Raw genomic sequence first — 21680 nt, forward strand, 5'->3', positions numbered from 1 at the left:
GGAGGTTTAAATGCAATTATGTCGATTCTTCGATTACTGCCCTCACTGGATATGCCGTGTACTTCTTCATATACTGAATAACCTTTGTTCCTTAAGGCAGTTGCTATTATAGATCTTACTGTATGATGCCGCGTATTTCGTAGAAGTTCACCGTGTGGACAGGCCCCCAGGACATGGGCAAGGGTTTCAACCTCCCTGTCGCAACGTCGACAGAGGTTACTGTCCGAAGACCTGCTAGGTACACTACGCACAGCTGATACGTTCGCATTCATCTTGATTGCTTCCCTCCACTCACTACAGGAAAGACCCTTGTAATTCCGGATCCACTTATTGGCCGGGGTATAGACCTATTGTGGGTATAATTATAGTGTAGTATATATTATATCATTGTAAAATTAATTTCACAAAATGACTTTCATTCGGAATATTAAATTGTTCAGTCGCTTCTGACTACAAAGGAGTATAAGCTACATTATATATATATATATATATATATATATATATATATATATATATATATACTCGTTATTTCTGATTTTACGCGAAAAAAATGAAACTTGTATCTGAAACATGTTTCCTATTAAACCCTTAAAATAATAAAAAAATTGTGTTCCAATAAAAAATATATCAAATTGGCATTTAAATGACCTTGAAGTCTTAAGATATGAAATCTTGAAATCTCATGATGTTTGGCGAGATGAGGCCGAAGATTCACCATGGAATTACCTGATATTTGCATTAGAGTTGGGGAAATCCTAAGGAAAAACCTAAACAAATGATCAGTCGAAGTGGGAATTTTTTATGTATTATCTTTTTTTTTTTTTAATTTTACCGACCAAAGACCAGTTTCTTAAAGTTTTTTCTTCTTCTTCTTTTTTTTATTAAATTAATGCAACACTCATTTCCGAGACAGGACACGAACCCACAGCCTTTCAGAATGAGCGGTAGAGACATTCTGTGCTTCTATAGCTTGCGCCACTCCCTTGCGCAGCTCTGGACCAACAGGCAAACGCACTGCCGTCTGAGCTATGTTGGTGATTGTTGTATTTATTATTATTATTATTATTATTATTATTATTATTATTATTATTATTATTATTATTATTAGCTGTACCCGTGCGCTCCGCTGCACTTGTTAGAAATAAATATAAAGTAATTACATAATTAAAATAGGACATCTGGTCCAGGGAACATTTGTGTTTGATAGAAGGATAAATCGTTTAATATGTCACTTAACTTAAATTGTATTTAAATAATTAAAATGCGATCAGTTTGGTCCAGAGACCACTCGTTTAGTGCAATGACAATTCCTTTAACATATTTCTTAATTGTTATTACATGCAAATAATTAAAATATGACCATTTGGTTCAGAGAACATCCGTTTTTGGTGCAATTTGGTCCCATCAAAATTTTGCTTGGAATGAAACGTATCGGAAATCATTTTTAAAGAAACTTTTGTTATGTAACATTTTTCATGAAAATTAATAATAAGGGAGATATTTCGATTTATTTAATTCAGGCCCCCTTATAACCCCCCTTTTAAATATAGTATTTTGAATGCCATATAGCCTAAAATCTAAGTTACAACGAACTTAATTTATATTTCTATTTTAATATAAACCGGTTCAGCCATTCTCATCTTCAAGGAACGACCACTCATATAAATTGCGGGAAAGAAGACAGAGGACGACACTGGAAAGTTTTCTTTTCTCAATCGTACTATCAGGGACTGGAATCCTTTACCTGCAGACTTACTAAAGGCTTTACCAACAACCAAAAACGTATTTAAAAATGGGCTTAAGGACTTTACTAATAGTCGGTAATTATACACAGTATGTAAAGGATGTAAATGATATTTTGTTATTGAAGTGTTGTATCAGTGAAGAATTATGTTGTGTCAGTGAAGTGTGTTGTGTCAGTGAAGTGTGTTGTGTCAGTGAAACGTGTTCCTGTCAGGGAAGCTTTATAGTTTATAGTGGCAGTGCAAAGTATTTGAACAGTGAAATGTTTTTGAAGTGTTAGTGAAATCAGGATAGAATCAGTGAAATGTGTCGTAGTTCCAGTGCAGTGAGTGAGTTGACAGCGAAATGAGTGTAATGTGGAAAGGTAGGTTGTGCAGATATGAACATATCATACTCGTGGGTTTTAGTTCGAACTTAGATTTAAGATACAAATTACATTTATTTTAAATATTATTTTAAGTGATCGTGCTTCTATTAATTTAGGATATTCCCTATTATTATTATTATTATTATTATTATTATTATTATTATTATTGTTATTGTTATTGTTAATTATTTGTATTAATTATTGGTATTATTATTAACTGTATTTTTAATTAATAAGTTTATTATTGTCATTATTGAGTGTAATTAGTTACCACTGCCACCGGGTATATACCCATTGCAGTATGAATAAATACATACATACATACATACATACATTATCGCGTGTAAAGGTAACAATCATTCAGACAGACAGACATACAAACAAAAATTTCAAAAAAGCCATTTTCGGTTTCAGGATGGTTAATTATACATGTAACACCAATTATTTTTGGAAAATCGAAAATTACCAGAAAAATGTTGGCTACAGATTTATTATTAGTATAGATTATTATTATTATTATTATTATTATTATTATTATTATTATTATTATTATTATTATTATTATTACTTGTTAAACCTAAGTAATATTTCACTATAGGTACTTCAGATGATTATAACATTAAGACATATGGATTGTTTATGGAGATTAACAGGGAGGTAAAAAATAGGGAAGATTGGAGAATGCTGGGTGTGCAATGAAATACCTGTTCTTGGATAGAAAACTGTGAATAAAATGAATGAACGAAAAGTTATTCATCCAAAAACAATCTTCTGTCACCAAAGATCTCTCCATAGCATCTTCTTCGCATACGCCCTTTCCTTGCGATGCTTCTTCGCACCCAGCTTCCAGCATTCCCGTGGTTTACCTTCCTCTCAGTTCCCTTTCACTACCAATTCAGTGACTTCCTTGGTATTATGTTCTCTGGCGACCGCTTCAAATGCCAATAACATCTCAAACGTTTCTCTTCTATTGTCTCTGAAGTGTTCCTGTCGACCTACATAGGCCTTCGAGTAATTCCCTTATTCTAGTACTAACCGTACCCGTGCGCTCCGCTGCACCCGTTAGAAATAAATATAAAGTAATTACATAATTAAAATAGGACATTTGATCCAGGGAACATTCGTGTTTGATAGAAGGATAAATCGTTTATTATGTTACTTAATTTAAATTGTATTAAGTAAATTAAAATGCGATCATTTTGATCCAGAGACCACTCATTTGGTCATAAAAATTATTTTAAGAAATACAGGAAACGAATGCCTATCAAGTTTTCTGTGCATAAGAAGATATTTTAATCTTACCTGTCCTCGATTCACTCAGAAGTTACTGTAATAACATTATAGCATTATGTCCATCTAGAGAAACTACACTTTCCAATGGTGAATTAATAATTAATTATACAAATCGGTTAATTTAGCTTCAGATATTACTTCATACAAACACAGAAACATTCTCTGTAGGCTACCGTATGTTTCATAGCTTTCGATTGTTGATGTCCAAGGCCCCTTATAGACGAAGTCATTTGTTTTTTATTTCATTACACCGCCTTAGATGGCGTTGTTATTGTAATTTTGAAACTCATTTATCTCATTAAATATCAGTCCTATAAAAATTTTGCTTCGGATAAAAGTTATCGGAAATTATTTTTAAAGAAACTTTTGTTATGTAATATTTTTCATGAAAATTAATAATAAGGGAGATATTTCGATTTATTTAATTCAAGTTCCCTTATAACCCCCTTTTAAATAAAATATTTTGAATGCCATATAGCCTAAATTCTAAGTTACAACGAACTTAATTTTATTCCAATTTTCATATAAATCCGTTCAGCCATTATCGCGTGAAAAGGTAACAAACATCCAGACAGGCGGGCAGGCAGACAGACAGACAGACAGACAGACAGACAGACAGACAGACATACAAACAAAAATGTCAAAAAAGCGATTTTCGGTTTCAGGGCGGTTAATTATATATATTAGGACCAATTATTTTTGGAAAATCGAAAATTACCAGAAAAATTTCGGCTACAGATTTATTATTAGTATATATTTCGAACTTTATCTTCTGAATATTCGTGCTGACCCCGGAAGTCCATTTCTATCACCATTAATCGCCCCGCTTGCTGTCCATATAACAAAGTCTTTGTAACGTTCCTCAAGTACTAATTTGTTTACTCTGTGTAAAATATTTCTACTGCATAAAATGGAGTTTATCATATTACCAGTAATATTTCTATCTTCAATAATTATTCTGTCAATTTCTAAAAGCATTTTGTTTTTCTCCAATATTGAACTGAGATATATTAAATATTCAAGTTTTAATTTCTTCTATATCATATATTAATTGCTCTTCCATATTTAATGTCAAACATTCTGTTTTATCGAAATTTATCTGTAATCCCCAATTTCCATATGCGACTATCAATTTCTTTGCCATGTAGGCCTATAATGTATAACCTGTAGCCTGTGTACTGGTAATCACTACCTGGGGCCTGTTTCTCAAAAATACTAGTTTAGTAGTTCACCAGTTACTAGTTACCAGAGTATATTTCGCCAGCTCTAGTAGATTCTGTTTCTCAAACTATTTTACCAGTCTAGTAACTTGTGACAATTTTTCACTAGTCACATGATCTCTTTCACTAGTCAGCTGATTGAGTTCATTTGTTTATAGTAATTGGTAGGTATTGTTATTTGAGGTTAGAAGGCTAACTTTTTGGGTTTTTGTTTTGATTTCTCTTTTCGATTAAAATTCCATCAATTGAAAACAAATTAACTATACGCAATATGATTAATGAGTCAAAGGATATACTATTCGGTGCTTTTTCGAGCACAATAAGAAAAAATTATAAAGTACACGAATGGACAAAAAATGTTGTAATGTATGATGCTGTGGAACTGATACCTCAGAACAAAGATTATGCATACGTTAGGGACACTTACTGGCCCAACATTAAGAAAGCAACTTTGATGAGTACCAATTCAAGTTCACAGTATCATCACAGTCTAGTATGTACAGTCACGAAGCTTGAGTTGTGAGGGTGCTAGGAATAATAGACTGAGCCAGTACTATGTCGCATTGTATGAAATGAGGCGATATTAGCGATCCTAGTAGTTAGCAACTATCTATGGGTGCATATTTACTACGTATTGAGCTTCGTGACTGTATATACTAGACTGTGGTATCATAATATAAACATATTATGTAGTTAGTGGGTCTACTGCCGACATGAATGCCACTTATAACTTGATGAAAATTTCGCTAATATTTTTTTTAAGTTTTACATTTGATCTATTCATAAATTAGTGTCGTTTTATATTTAATTTGTAGGCTAAAGTTGACAATGCCAAAAGAACTGGCAGTGGAGGAGGAAAGCCAGCAAAATTCACTGCAGTTGATGACTTGGTATTAGATTATTAGGAAAATATTCTGCATATGTTTCTGGTCTAGGACAGAAAGACCTGATGGCATTGGAAAATAATCAACATCCCAATTTGTAGAGCAATTTGTATTTAAAACTTTGAATCCTGTTTAGTTAAACATAACTATCCACGAACCTTATATATACTTATTTTCCTTTTACAGTCGTGGTAATGTCACTGAAGATGGAAGGGTACCCTTCGAAACATGTCTGAATTGTACCAATCTTAATTATCATCATTTGTAAAGTGTTCATACAACTATATATTGTATGTTTATTATCGTACATCATATAAAATATGGACATTGCGATAGTTGTTTTCTTTACAGTCCGACAAGGTTTAATAATCTAGTGTGAGAAATGAAGTCTTGCCAATTTAAGGGTTAACCTTAACGGTAGTTTCACTCCTCCCACAGTATTAGACAATTACAGTAGTGAGCTGCACTCATGCTTCTATTTCTAAACGGAAGAGCGGTGACGGACGTAAATGAGTGACGATCTCATCTTAGGATCAACATGATACAGTATAAACTTTTATGTTGAATGGGAAGAAGAATACATTCTAGATTGCGATAAGTACTGAGTGTGTTAATTTCAATTAAGTGTAATGGTGCAAGGTAACCATGAGGTCAGCACATAACTAACACAAGATGGGGACACGCATCTATTCCCTATGGGATGGTGATATATATTTTCTTCTCTGGCAGGAATTGATTCCGACCCCACTGAATTTACATTCACGGACGCACAGCGGAGAGAACCGCTACGGCAACAACCCTGTTTCTCATTATTTAAATTAATTTTTACCCTCAAATAAAATTTTAAAGGATCATATGCATCTTAAACTTAATTTAAAGGTATCTCAAATACGGACACTTCGTTAAAAGAAGGCTTAAGTGTAGGTTTAAATGTAACATTCATTCATTCATTTAGTGTTCTGCCCAAGGGCAGGTCTTTCACTGCAAATCCAGCTTTCTCCAATCTTTCCTATTTTCTGCCTTCCTTTTCGTTTCCTTATATGATCCATATATAAGGGTACAGTGCATCAGTTATTCATAGATTTCAAAAAGGCATATGACTCGGTTAAGAGAGAAGTTTTATATGATATTCTTATTGAATTTGGTATTCCCAAGAAACTAGTTGGATTAATAAAAATGTGTCTCAGTTAAACGTACAGCAAAGTTCGTATAGGTCAGTTTCTGTCGGATGCGTTTCCAATTCACTTTGGGCTAAAGCAAGAAGATGCACTATCACCTTTACTTTTTACCTTTGCTCTAGAGTATGCCATTAGGAAAGTCCAGGATAACAGAGAAGGCTTGGAATTGAACGGGTTACATCAGCTGTTTGTCTATGCAGATGACGTGAATATGTTAGGAGAAAATCCACAAACGATTAGGGAAAACACGGGAATTTTACTGGAAGCAAGTAAAGAGATAGGTTTGGAAGTAAATCCCGAAAAGACAAAGTATATGATTATGTCTCGTGACGAGAATATTGTACGAAATGGAAATATAAAAATTGGAAATTTAACTTTTGAAGAGGTGAAGAAGTTCAAATATCTTGGAGCAACAGTAACAAATATAAATGATACTCGAGAAGAAATTAAACACAGAATAAATATGGGAAATGCATGTTATTATTCGGTTGAGAAGCTTTTATCATCCAGTCTGCTGTCAAAAAAATCTGAAAGTTAAAATTTATAAAACAGTTATATTACCGGTTGTTCTTTACGGTTGTGAAACTTGGACTCTCACTTTGAGAGAGGAACATAGGGTAAGGGTGTTTGAGAATAAGGTGCTTAGGAAAATATTTGGGGCTAAGAGGGATGAAGTTATAGGAGAATGGAGAAAGTTACACAACACAGAACTGCACGTATTGTATTCTTCACCTGATATAATTAGGAACATTAAATCGAGACGTTTGAGATGGGCAGGGCATGTAGCACGTATGGGCGAATCAAGAAATACTTATAGAGTATTAGTTGGGAAGCCGGAGGGAAAAAAACCTTTGGGGAGGCCGAGACGTAGATGGGAGGATAATATTAAAATGGATTTGAGGGAGGTGGGATATGATGATAGAGAATGGATTAATCTTGCTCAGGATAGGGACCAATGGCGGTCTTATGTGAGGGCGGCAATGAACCTCCGGGTTCATTAAAAGCCAGTAAGTAAGTAAGTAAGTAAGTATATAAATGTAATATATCGCGCTTTATTTGTGTAACAAACATATTAATGTATGGCAGCCATATTCTTTTCATTTTATATGTAGTCAGTCTTCAGGGCTCCTGGCAGTATTACAAGGAACTTTTGTTGAAGTTTAGATCTTCTCAGGCCTCTAAGAGAACCGTTCCAGATCGTGGCGCTTGAATTTAATGAAAATGCATATTTAAGGTAATTTTCTTTCGTTAAGAAACAAAGTGATAGTTGTTCGTTTCGCCTTTTCCTCGTTTACGAAATATATTGACTTGAAAATTGTTGCTACTTATACCGCTTCTTGCGTTTACTCGGATCTATTTAGTTCCGCGACACCGTGTCACAGCTCTCGCATTAATGCTCTAGTCATTTTTTTGCTTAACTCACACTTGTGTAGTAACGGTTAGCGCGCCTGGACGTGAAACCATGTGGCCTGGCTTCGAATCCCGGTCGGTGAAAATTACTTGGTTGAGGGTTTTTCGGGGTTGTCCCTCAACCCAATATGAGCAAATGCTGGGTAACTTTCGGTGCTGGATCCCGGACTCATTTCACCGGCATTATCACCTTCATCTCATTCAGACGCTAAATAACCCGAGATGTTGATATAGCGTCCTAAAATAACCCACTAAAATAAAAAAATAAAAAGCTCACATTAATACAGTAGTAGTGCAATCCATGGCATAGGCCTATTTCACTCATTCGTACACCGTCCAAATCCATAGGTATGCAGCAGGAAGTCTAGGGACACCACTGTACATACTATGCTTTCGAGAACCGGAAGGGGAATTTGGACCTAAATTAAAACAACGTGTAGACAAAGCTAAGACATTTAACCACTTCCCTGATTAACCCGAGTTAACTCGGGTTGCTAACTTGTGTCAAAATTTATTAACCCGAATTAACTCGTTTGAGTCCCATTTTCGCTGCTAAGGTTTATATCCTGAAAATGTACGTTTCCATTCTTCCATTAACCTTTTCCTCACTAGATGGCTACAGAAGTTAGTGATATTGCTATATCTGGTGGTGTTTTTTGTACTTCTATTTTGCGAGTGGAATTCTATGCTCATATAGCATTCACACACAGTAGTGAGTAGGTGGTAGTTAGTTTTGGCGGTTTCTGTTTGTGTTTAGTGTTTTTTGTGCTATTTTGTGTAAAGATGGATCAAGTTAGTGATTCCAAAACTTTTGATGAGGAATATATTCCTGTAGAAGATTAGGAAATGAAACATCGGTATCAGAAGACGAAGTTATAGACCAACAAATAAATTCAGATCAGTTGATGTCGCGTCTTTTCGACAGTGGTTTGAAAAGAAGACATCTGGCACCATTTCTTCTGCACCTCCGAGGTCCCCATTCCCTGAAATTTTAACATTGTTTCTGATGACGATAATTCTCTATTTTTTAAATTATTCTTTAATAATGACCTCATCAACATTATATTCGAGGAGACGATTCGGCATGCTAATAAGTGTTCACAGAATGCTGAAAATAATTCGTGGCGGCCTACTACAGACTCTGAAATACGTGTAGCCTACTTTTGAGCATAGTGATACTGCAGAACATTATTCACAAACCTGAAGAACAGATGTACTGGTACAAATATTCAATGACTGCTACACCATTCTTCCCAAAACGCTCTCATATAGGAGAGCAGATACTACTGTCCGGAATGCAATGTGCCACTGTGCGTAATACCCTGCTTTCGAGTCTATCACACGACAAGCAACATTTAACGCCTTGATAACAGCACTGGTATTGTACCTCAAAAATTAATCCATAAAAAACATAAGTTGGTAAATAGTTCAGGAGAAAATCAAAGTGGGACAACTACCAGAGCTGGAATCAAGGTGCACGAGATAGCTCGGGATAATAATTCAGGTATGAATGTATGTCTATTTCATAGTGATTTTTTAGATATGCAAGCAAATTATTGATGTACAGTGATTCTGCAATATTATATGACCTCTTTACGAAAATAAAAAAATATGACACTTTTTTTCACAAAACTGGTAAGATATATAGTAAGGGAAGAGGTTAATGTCGTGGTCGATGCAAGTTGTTCCAGTAAACTGACAAAAAAATGCACGAGAGAAGATAGTTAAGAGATGTATTTATTCCGAATGTTAAGAAAGACATATTACTACATCTGGAGTCTTAGAGAGGGGGGGAGATAGATGACACTATATTTACTTTTGAAGGAGTAAACAATACTTTACATGGTAAAACAACTAAAACACAAATTATCCCTCCAAAAACTACAAGATTTGTGCAACTCTTGAGTGTGTATATTACAAGATTTGTGCAACCCTTGAGTGTGTATATTTTTAGAGAATATGAAATTGTAATTCGAAGGCTAAAAGAGTATTTCAGACATTATATTATATGTGAAAATATTGCAGACACATTCTACGATTGGGGCTTCATAATGACATTGCATTCTGTTGTGTATCAATAGTTCCATTCACCTCTCCTCAAAAATATGTTAATATACGCGTGGCAGAGGTGTGGAGATGTGACTGAGAAATATGTGAGAAAGTTTGGTAAAATTTGCTTCAAGTAAAATCCCCGTGTTTTCCTTAATCGTTTGTGGATTTTCTCCTAACATATTAATAATAATTATTATTATCATTTATTTATTTATTTATTTATTTGTGTGTTTATTTATTTCTTTACTTACTTATTTACTTATCTATTTATTTATTTATTTATTTACTTACTTATTTACTTATTTATTTATTTAGTTAGCTAGTTAGTTAGTTATTGAGTTATTTATTTAGTTAGTTATTTGTTTATTTATTTATTTATTTATTTATTTATTTATTTATTTATTTATTTATTTATTTATTTATTTACTTATTTAATCTGACATTCACGTCATCAGCAGAGTATTGTGGTATTAAAACAAATTTAGAAAATGAAATTGTGCTCCTTATAAAAACTTTAGTTTTGCAGGTTTCAGTTATTTATAAATAACGACTCCTTATATAGCAATAAAATAATGTGTAATTTTGAAACTAACTCGCTAACAGATCCAGGAATAAGCTGCTGCTCTTCTCTTACCACGGTTAACGCATCAATTATCTCAGTGCCGTTTTCAAAATAGAAGAAAATTTATTATTGCTACACCATTTCCACGCCTGAATTCACTTTTGATTTAGTCTCATATTAAGTACTGGGAGCAATTAAACGAACGTACGAAGACAGACCCAGTTCTGACTTTGCAAAGGCTTGGGATTTATATATCTTGCACTAATTATTAAGAATGAATAACTGGCTGTTGAAGCTAAATAACTGATATTCCCGTTACTCCTATAACGACAAGTTATATATCACATCTTCTATCTCAGCATCACAGCTCCATATCGGGACCTAGCCTCAGTTCATATCAAAACTTATTCTAGACCCGAAGCATTTTAGACGGTCACGTAGTGTTATGAATTCAACGTTAAAACTACTGCATTGACGTTTCGTACACTACTGCTGATAACGAACAGATATGTACTTGAAAAATAAATATCCGTCCTTTCACAATATGCTTTTAAGAAACGTTCGTTGGCTTGGCCACATTTGGTTTCATAGCTGGTAACCTTGTTTTAATTTGTTTGGTTAGATTTATGTTTTTGTTTCGGCTCGATTGAGATCGACAGGATTCGATTACTTTGATTGGTTTTTGTGGAGTTGGATTGGTTTTGAATGTTTGGAGTTGTTTTGATCGTTTGGATTTTTTTTAAATGAAATGGATTGGGTTTGGTTGGTTTTAGATGGTTTTGATTGGATTGTGCTGGTTTTCATGAGGTTAAATTTGTTTTGAATGGATTGAATTGGATTTGTCTTGGATTGAGTTGATTTTGGGTTGGATTTGTTGTTGAACTAGGTTGATTTTGATTGCGATGTGTTGTTGGTACTATTTCGATAATGTCTGGATTGAGTTTTGTTGGGTTGGCGTAGTGTTGGGTTTTGTTAAATTTTATTCGTTATAGTTGTGTTGGGTTGACTTTGGGTTTTTGTTTTTGCTTTTGGTTTGGTTCTGATTTTGATTTGGTTGCTCTTGTTTGGTTTTTGTTCCGGTTAGGTTACGTTGTGGTGCGTTGCTTTGGATTGGAAAGTATATGTTTGGGTTTGATTGATTTTGGTTAGTTTCCTGTTGGATTGCTATATTTTGGTTGAATTACATTCTTTTCACTTGCTAGCATCCCTGGTTATGGCTATTATTTCTTTGTACTGCAATAAGAATAATTCCATTGCTGTAGTGGAGGCATCATAAAGGCAGAGTTGATCACCCAGATAAGAAAAAAATAGGCAAGCATGATGCAGCAGAGTTTAATTTTTATCGTCTACAGCAGCGGTCGTCAGCACTGAGCACCCTGGGGCTAGCATCTCTTACCCACGGAAAACACAGTGCACCATGGTGCACTCGTAGTTGCTAGCGGGTATGCTCTCTACCTCTTCCTGCTACACGATGGAGCACACGGGACTGCTCCGCTTACTCTTTGCACATTTCAGCGAGTGCTGACAACTACTGGTCTACAATATATATATATATATATATATATATATATATATATATATATATATATATATATTGGAATCCTTTCAATCGGTAAAACGGTTGATTGAAATTTGTGTTTCTTCCGAAAAAGATAAAATAAAGACAACGCCCAGACATTGGCTCCGAGAACGCAAAGAGTGGCAAAGTAACAAGTTTCTTCATAATTACACCCATGGTTGGAATCGTCTCTTTTAAATGTATATTTTCTAGATAGATTACCGGAGACAGTAATGTCGGTTACCGAGATAAAAATAATAAAAATGATAGGCTATTTCTATTTTCATCATCATCATCCTCCTCATCATCACCAGCACCAGCACCATCACCATCACCACTACGGTTGAAATATTAGTGACTTTTAATTACAATTATTTTTATCGTGAATTCACATAAAGAAACCTAGAGTATCACGCTTAAACTAATATAAACGTCCTAAAGGTGGTTCGTTTGAAGACCGTTATCAATTCATTCATAGTATTCTGCTCAAAGGATGATCTTTCACTGCAAACCCAGCATTCTCCAGTCTTTCCTATTTTCTGCCTTCCTCTTAGTCTCCGCGTATGATTCATTTATCTTAATGTCGTCTATCATCTGATATCTTCTTCTGCCCTGATCTCTTCTCCGTTCACCATCTTCCAGTGCATCCTTCAGAATGCAGTTTCTTCACAACCAGTGACCCAGCCATTCCTTTTCCTCTTCCTGATCAGATTCAGTATCATTCTTTCTTCACCCATTCTTTCCAACACAGCTTCGTTTCTTATTCTGTCTATCTATTTCACACGCTTCATCGTTTTCCATATCCACATTTCAAATGCTTCTAGTTGCTTCTCTTCACTTCGTCGTAATGTCCATATTACTGCCCCATACAAAGCACTTCACTAGTCTCTTCTTTAATTCTTTCTCCAGAGGTCTGCAGAAGATGCTCCTTTTTGTATTAAAAGCTTCCTTTGCCATTATTATCCTCCTTTAGACTTCCTGGCAGCAGCTCATGTTACTGCTTATACTATACCCCAAGTATTTGAAGCTGTCCACTTCCTCTACTGCCTCATTTAGAATTCGCAAGTTTGCCTTCTTTTCTTCTCTCCCTATAACCATGGTCTTCGTCTTGTGTGTATTTATCTCCGTTCCATACTGCTCACACCTGTCATTTAGCTCCAGTAGCATATTATCCATTAGTATCGCCTCCTCTTCTGCTAACAGCGCCATATCATCAGCAAATCTTATGCACTTTATTCTTTTTCCTCCTACTTTATTCTTTTTCCTCCTTGCTTTGATGGTTTGGTTGAATTTATGTTTTTAGTTTTGGCTCGATTGAGATCGACTGGATTCGATTACTTTTATTGGTTTTTGTTGAGTTGGATTGGTTTTGATTGTTGGATTTGTTTTGATTGTTGGATTTGTTTTGATCGTTTGGATTTTTTTTAATGAAATGGATTGGATTTGGTTGGTTTTAGATGGTTTTGATTGGATTGTGCTGGTTTTCGTGAGATCCTCCAATGTTCTTAAAACATTTCTTCACTAAATCCTCCAAGTAGATGTTGAACGCGATAGGTGATAAATGTCATCCTTCACGTACTTCTCTCCCTATTTCACATCCTTCTAATATTTCTTCTCCTATCCTAATTTTGACTCGTTGTTTCATATAAAGGTTACTGAACAGCCTGCTCTCTTTCCAATCCACGCCAATTTTCTTCAGGATCCCCATCAGTTTATTCCAATTCACTCTTTTCAACGCCTTTTCTAGATCCACAAATGCTATATACACTTCTTTTTTCTTCTCTACGTACGTTATCTATATTAGCTGTTACATACACAGAAGCAAACTCTTCTCCCTATTAAATCTAAGAAATCTCCATCTATGCTGTTAGAGGTACTTTTATGGTAATTGATAGCAAATATTTGGAATTCAAGTTCCTTTCAACGTCTTCTCCTCAATTATTTTGTTTAAGAGCGGAACATTACGCAGTGTATCAACGGCAAACAAAAACGAAGGAACTTTGATTAGTTGTAGCTGTAACTTTTAATGTGTAAGATACTGAATATCGTGTAACGTGAACTTTGATATAGTTTTTATTTACGGTTTGTTAGTACTGTTTGTCATTCCTATCAAAAAGCTTTTAACTCTTCATTAATTTATTAATAGGACTTGGCATGTAAACAAACATCAATATTGCATTTTTTCATTTTAAAATTGCATGAAAATTCTGTTTAAACGGCTAGTTTCACCAACATTCGTTAAATTTGGCTCGGCAAACTGAAATTAACAACTATAAATGATGTAACATACAGTACAAGTCAAAACAGTTGTATCAACAAACATGAAAATGTCACTAAATGTATTAATTTATTTTTAACATTTCTATAATAATTCCGTTCTTTCATGAAGATGTCAATAATGTTTAGTTTTATAGTTAATTTTCTTCGAACTCTCCTTCAGAATACAGACACAAACGCCATTTTTCATTGTTTCCATAAGGAGTAGGCCTAAGCTTATGATAATTTTTAAAAAAGGAAACAATTCCCACCGATATCACCTACATTTCTTGTATAAAAAGTTTTTGGTTGAAGTATAATAACGGAACAGTTTTGGAGGCATAATTTTCTTACGGGGAAGGACCTGCAGGAATGACCACGTATGTGTCAAAATTAACATTTATTTTTATTTTTATTGTTAGCCTAAAAATACTTCATAGTATTGACTTCATTTGAGCGAAATTTCAAGGTCGTTACGAAGAAAAATAATTGTTTTTACACCATTTCTAAATAGCTGCTGCGCTACAGTCCCCTGAGATATCCGGAGTTCGTTTCTTTTACATTTTTCAACATTTAATATGTAATATCTCGGACAATAATAGAGATAATTGAAGCAAATTTTCAGGGCATATTATCATATTATACATGAATAATTCTGTAATAGGAAATTGTCAAAATTGAAAATTAAAGAATAAGTTAAAAATAGATGTGCAATTTTTGTTCGTAAAAACGGAAAATAAAAACAAAAATATAAACATTAAATTTTCTAAAAATCTTCAAACAAAATTGATTAGCAGTCATTTTGCTTTCATTTAAGACAAGATTTATGATTCTATGATACTCTTGGGAGCAGGGATATCATTTTGTTTGTAATACTGCATTTCTTGCATTTTTATGTCTGTGACTGTACCATAAAGATAAAAAAGTGAATATGTTGTATTTAAAAGGCTTCATACATTGATATCGAACTATGTATATAACTGTCTAGGCTTCATTTGTTTTAAGTAATTATAATGTGTTTCGTTTTCCCTTTTCTTATAGGTATTTTACATCCAATGGAAACTGTTCACCTCAAGGTAAGAGAAGAAATGTAAGCTTAGTCTACTTAGATTAATATAGAATTCTGTAAATTTATCTCTTACTTTCTGAAAAACCCATGACTTAAATTGCGCGGTAATTAAAAAAATATATATGTAAAAAATTATATGAAGCTTCAATTACAAGTATGAAATTATCTAGAGAAGGTGTAAAAATATATACATTTCTTACGGACGATACGAGAAGCTTTAATTTCACCGACAATTTTGGAGTATCTTCAGTTCCGAGTATATTTACTTAAACTTTTTTTTTTTTAAATCTTGAGTAATATTTACTTACTTTCTTACTGGCTTTTAAGAAACCCGCAGGTTCATTGCCGCCCTCACATAAGCCCGCCATTGGTCCCTATACTGAGCACATTCTCTATCATCATATCCCACCTCCTCAAATCCATTTTAATATTATCTTCCCATCTACGTCTCGGCCTCCCTAAAGGTCTTTTTCCCTCAGGCGTCCCAACTAACACACTATATGCATTTCTGGATTCGCCCATACGTGCTACATGCCCTGCCCATCTCAAACATCTGGTTTTTATTTAATGTTCCTAATTATGTCAGGTGAAGAATACAATGCATGCAGTTCTGTGTTGTGGGTAACTTTCTCCATTCTCCTGTAACTTCATCCCTCTTAGAACCAAATATTTTCCTAAGCACCTTATTCTCAAACACCCTTAACCTATGTTCCTCTCTCAAAGTGAGAGTCCAAGTTTCACAACAGTAAAGAACAACCGGTAATATAACTGTTTTATAAATTCTAACTTTCAGATTTTTCGACAGCAGACTGGATGATAAAAGTTTCTCAACCGAATAATAACAGGCATTTCCCATATTTATTCTGTGTTTAATTTCCTCCCGAGTATCATTTATATTTGTTACTGTTGCTCCCAGATATTTGAACTTCTCCACCTCTTCAAAAGATAAATTTCCAATTTTTATATTTCCATTTCGTACAATATTCTGGTCACGAGACATAATCATATATTTTGTCTTTTCGGGATTTACTTCCAAACCTATCTCTTTACTTGCTTCCAGTAAAATTCCCGTGTTTTCCCTAATCGTTTGTGGATTTTCTCCTAACATTGGAGTGATATTTATTAGGACTATTTCTCAAATCGAATAAAAAATATGCAAAAGTGGCGTAATTGAATATTATTAAGTGCGATATTTAATTTACCAGCCTAATATTTTATCTTATTGGCTGGCATGGCCTGCTATATTGTTAAAGGAGGAACGAAAATATTAATTTACGTAGATTGATTCCACACAGTTTTTCGGCCTATGTTTGTGTTAATTACTGTTAATTTTTAAATTATTTTATCAATTTCTTGCTCAGAAGCTTCATCGAATCATTTTTAATCTAATTGTAAAAGTATTAATTTGATGTACAGTCTTATAAAGTATCTGCGCGACTAAACGTTTTTCTAAGTCCCAGAAAGGAGGCAGTGCGCATGATCAGACATACAAAGAAACAAAACTAATTTTATTAGGTCAACCAGTCGTTCTTTTGTGTCTCCTTTCTGGGGCTTATAAAGCATCTGTGCGACGAAACGTTTTCCTAAGATTGTAGAACCAGTTGTCTTCTAAAAGTCTACGTAGGAGAAAGCAATTTCTTTGAAGCAATGCCGATAAAACCAAAACGATAATACTTAATGGTAGATGGCTCTGGTTGATTTAAATTCAACAAATTCTTGTATTGTATTGCTGAATTGGTACATACATAAGTGAGAGAGTCTAACATTTAATCGTAGCTGCGATGTTATAATAGTACATTATGCAACGAGCCTATAATGATAGTAATTAAGAAGCGAGTATGGATGTTTATGAAACGAGCGCAAGCGAGTTTCATAATTTTCATACGAGCTTCTTAATTACCATTATAGGCGAGTTTCATACGACTTTTCATGCTCGACCATATTTCTAACTTGAAATTATTCAGATGTATACATTTTATTTATATCTGACAAGATCGGAAGTGCCCTTGTTCTAGGTCGTGAATTGTGAGATGTGCGCAGACGCGAAAGTATAGATTTTTTCCGAGGAACAATAATGTCATTGACCTTGATGTAATCCCGTTAAACTTGATATAACCTTGATTATTGAATTGGACATTGAAAAACGAGATGACAAATTGAATTTATTTGAATATTATTTACAATTAACGCTAATTATTATAGTAACAGAACATAACCTTCCGCGACAGTATTGGATTTCCAGCCTCCGTGACTTTTCGCTAATTCTCTTTCGATTGCATATCCGAGAATAATCGATACTTGCGGTTTTATAACGGTACAAAGCTGACTTGTCATTGGCTGAACACCTGTAAGCCGAGTTGTCATTGGCTGAACACCTGTACTTTAATGAGTAGGTGTACTTTAATGGCATGCATTAAAGGACTGCTACCAGGTGTATAATTACTACATTTCGGCATGGTCGAGAATAAAAAAATGTACTTGTAAGACCTCATTGTCGATATTATTTATTTATTTTTGTGTTGGAAATATCTGTGAAATCTTATACAAAAAAGAGAAAGCAATTGAATGTGCACTTCTTACTTTACCATTTCTTATTATATATTGGAAAGCTAAAAGCAAAATCACTTTGTATTATATAAATAATTATGTGCTTGCGAAGTTCTTCAGAAGCATCTTGAACTGCATCCACACAAAATGCAAATTCTAGACATTAAACGCAGGGACAAGAGAAAAAAAAAAAAAGAATGAACTTTGGCGTGGTTATGTTGAACAGAAGAGAACAGAACAACAGTTTCTAGTAAGGATTACTATTTCTGACGAAATTATATTTATAGGCCGCCGTCACCAGATTTAACTCCGCTAGATTTTTATATAGGGGTTATGTAAAGGACAAGATCTACAGTATGCCCTTTAGGTAGCATCATGTCTTAGGTGAAAGAATTAGAGATTCCATATGAACAATCACAGAAGTTATTGGACTTGGGGTCTAAATTAATTATTATCGATTAGAAATCATCAGAGCAACAAGAGAAGCGAATGTGGGAACTGTATAACTAAACTCCCAACATATGAAATCTTGCAGAGCAAACAAACGGAACAAAAACATGATAAACATGGTTTCAAAGTTAGGACTGCGTATATTTGGTACACTATTTTATGTGCATGGTGTACCTTTTGAGTATCCCCGAAAATCGAACAAGTAATTACCCGTCCTATCGCACTCTTTACAACATGAATAATTCAACACACACCTGTAGCAATTGAGAGTACACTCAATTGCTCTCATCGCTTCATAAAGGTGTAATTTTGAATGCCTGCCACATTGCTCGAAATTTTCTCGCTCAGAACAGTAAATCTGAAAAGGGGAATGTGCATTCGATAGAAGATCCTAGTTTTCCAAATATAGTCTCAGAAGAAATCAAATTAATACTGACAAAATAAATTAATTTTTAGATTAATTTTCATTTAATTTCGGACCTTTATTGCAAACAATTTTATACAAAATAAAACATTATCAAATGCTGGTATTATTTCGTTTTTCACACACCCACTTGTAGAATTTAACTTACGTTTTCACCTGTGGAACAAAACTTCATTTTCACAAGTAATGACTTAACCCAATTTACCTGAACACCATAGAATTTTGCACGAACTAGGAAATTTAAAAGTAATATCGAGGTATTGATATTTTTAAAACTGTTAGGATTTCTAACAAAGGGGCCTAGGTATTTAAAACTCTGACTTTCATATTGACTATACTGGGTGTTCATTTCAAAGTGTGTCATGACGTCACTGTTGTGAGTCAGCGATTTGAAGCGAGTTTCAGCTTTTATGTCAGAGAAGTTGCCTATTAATCAAGGCGTTCAATTTGAACTTGAGAACGTGTACGGTATAACTTGAATGTCGTAGCAACAGATGGCGGTCTGTAAGTCTGTGTGCTACCATAACCTCTTTCGAACTGTGTTTTGCGCGGCAAGTCGTACGCAGGGTATTTGTTATCATCGATTGCGTACGGCAACATTCCACAACACAAATCAAAATGCTCCGTGTCCATGTTGACCGTCCAAGTTAACAAATACGTAAGTAATCGTCTTAACCCTCTCCCCATATCCCGACAGTAAGAAAAAAAAACTCACTTCAGTACGTGTTTCCAAACAGTTCACATTCTTGCCACTACTGGCGTTACCGTACGTATCGGTAAGTAATCTTCAGAATGAACGCCGTACTTGCTAGGCAACTTCTCTCGCATTTAGGTAATACGCCTCTGCGGAAGTGTAGGAAGATTGAATTCTCTAGGCTCATCGGCTAGCCACATGACGACATACAGCGAGCCATGACACATTTTGAACTGAACACCCAGTATGTTGATTAAATAAAATATTATAATTAATATAATTACTATACCCTCTCTACTGTAAAAGTGTTTCAATATTTGGCCATTCATTGTAAAATTAGTTATTAGATGGGATGAACTTCGAGCACAAGACATGAAATAACTTTTCTTAATATTAAAATGTAGATTGTTCTTGAAATTTCATTTGCAAACACTGTCAGTATCTAAATGTAATTTTTCTGTTATGTCATAGCTTGTACAAATAGTTAATAAATTTAGTACTACGTGTATAATCCGAGTTTGTAAATATGATAGCTGTTGTACCTTAAAGCGGAATTAATTTAATCCATAGAGCTTCATTTCGACCTCGAAGCCATAACTTTATTAACACTATTAACTGCAATATTGGCGCCAGATTATTTCGAGGCACATAGCACAACAATGGCTGCGAGGTTTTGCCATGCAGCGAATATTGTTGGAGGATACAATAAAGGATTATATTATAAACTAACGATAGGCCCAATTTCGCATATGGATTAGATTTTTGAAGTAAAATTCGATGGTATTTGGGTAAAGGGAGATAAGTCATAAAAATGAGTTTTGAGATAAATGAAAGTTAAATTTCGGAACCGTATTACAAATAGGGGAGAGTCGGGTAGTATCGGACATCTTGTAATATCGGACAGTGAGTTTCTTTCATCTACTACACGATGATAGTACCTGATTGACATGGTTACGTTTCTGTGATGTCGCATAGAGAAACGTAACCATGTCATTCAGGTACTATCATATGGTGGTAGTTGAAAGAAACGCACTGTCCGATATTACCCGATGTCCGATACTACCCGACTCTCCCCTAATTACACAAATAAAACACAACAAATGCAAGTACTACAGTCTGATCCGTTTGGGTATGAATAATATTAATTTACTATTATAATGCTATTATGATAGTAGGAAAAATTTCTTGCATTATGATACATATAACAATCAACAATTCATAATCTGAAAGGACAAATGAAAATCGTAGATGATTAAAATGGCTACTACAAATCAACAGCGGGCACAATGTGTTCTTTGGTATGCTAATTTGAGAGTGTTAAAAGAGTTCAAAGGAAATTTCGACGTGAGTATGGTGTGCGTAATGTACCTAAATACGATTCCATAATGTTGTGGCATCGAACATTTGTAGAAACAGGTTCTGTGTTTAAAAAAATGCAAGAGGTCGCAGGCGAAACCCAGTACGAGAAGCAGCTATCTCTTGGCTTGGCCCCCAAACTCCCCAAATCTAACCCCTCCTGACTTCATCTGTTTTTTTTTTTTTTTTTTTTTTTTTTTTTTTTTTAAGACATTGTATATTCACAGAAACCCAGGAACATTGATGATCTGAGAGTAAAAATTATTCAAGATTTTCAACAAATCACCCCTCTTATGTTACAACGGACATGGGCTGAATTGCATCACCGTTATGAGTTGTGCAGGGTGCGCAATGGGAGTCATGTTGAGCTCTGAGGAATCTCCCATCTTTCAGTGTTGTATGCACAAAGTTTCAACAAATAAAGTTCAGTAGTAAATGTTTTACCGTGTTTTTATTTTATCCATATACAAACGGATCACCCTGTATTTTGTTTTTTACACATCCACTTCTAGAATTTAACTTGTGTATTCAGTTGAGGAACAAAACTCCATGTGCACAAAAAATGACTTAACCCCTTTACCTGAACACCATCGAATTATTCTGTTCGTGTTTCCTTC

At 34.4% G+C, this 21680-nt stretch overlaps 1 protein-coding gene across 1 annotated transcript in view; it reads right to left on the reverse strand.

The window, feature by feature from the left end:
- The window catches only part of LOC138694865 (uncharacterized), a 234470-nt gene that overhangs the window by 195336 nt on the left and 17454 nt on the right, over positions 1–21680 (reverse strand). The window lies entirely within an intron of this gene.

Source organism: Periplaneta americana, chromosome 2 (genome assembly GCF_040183065.1).
Source record: "Periplaneta americana isolate PAMFEO1 chromosome 2, P.americana_PAMFEO1_priV1, whole genome shotgun sequence".
NCBI classification, from domain to species: Eukaryota; Metazoa; Arthropoda; class Insecta; order Blattodea; family Blattidae; genus Periplaneta; species Periplaneta americana.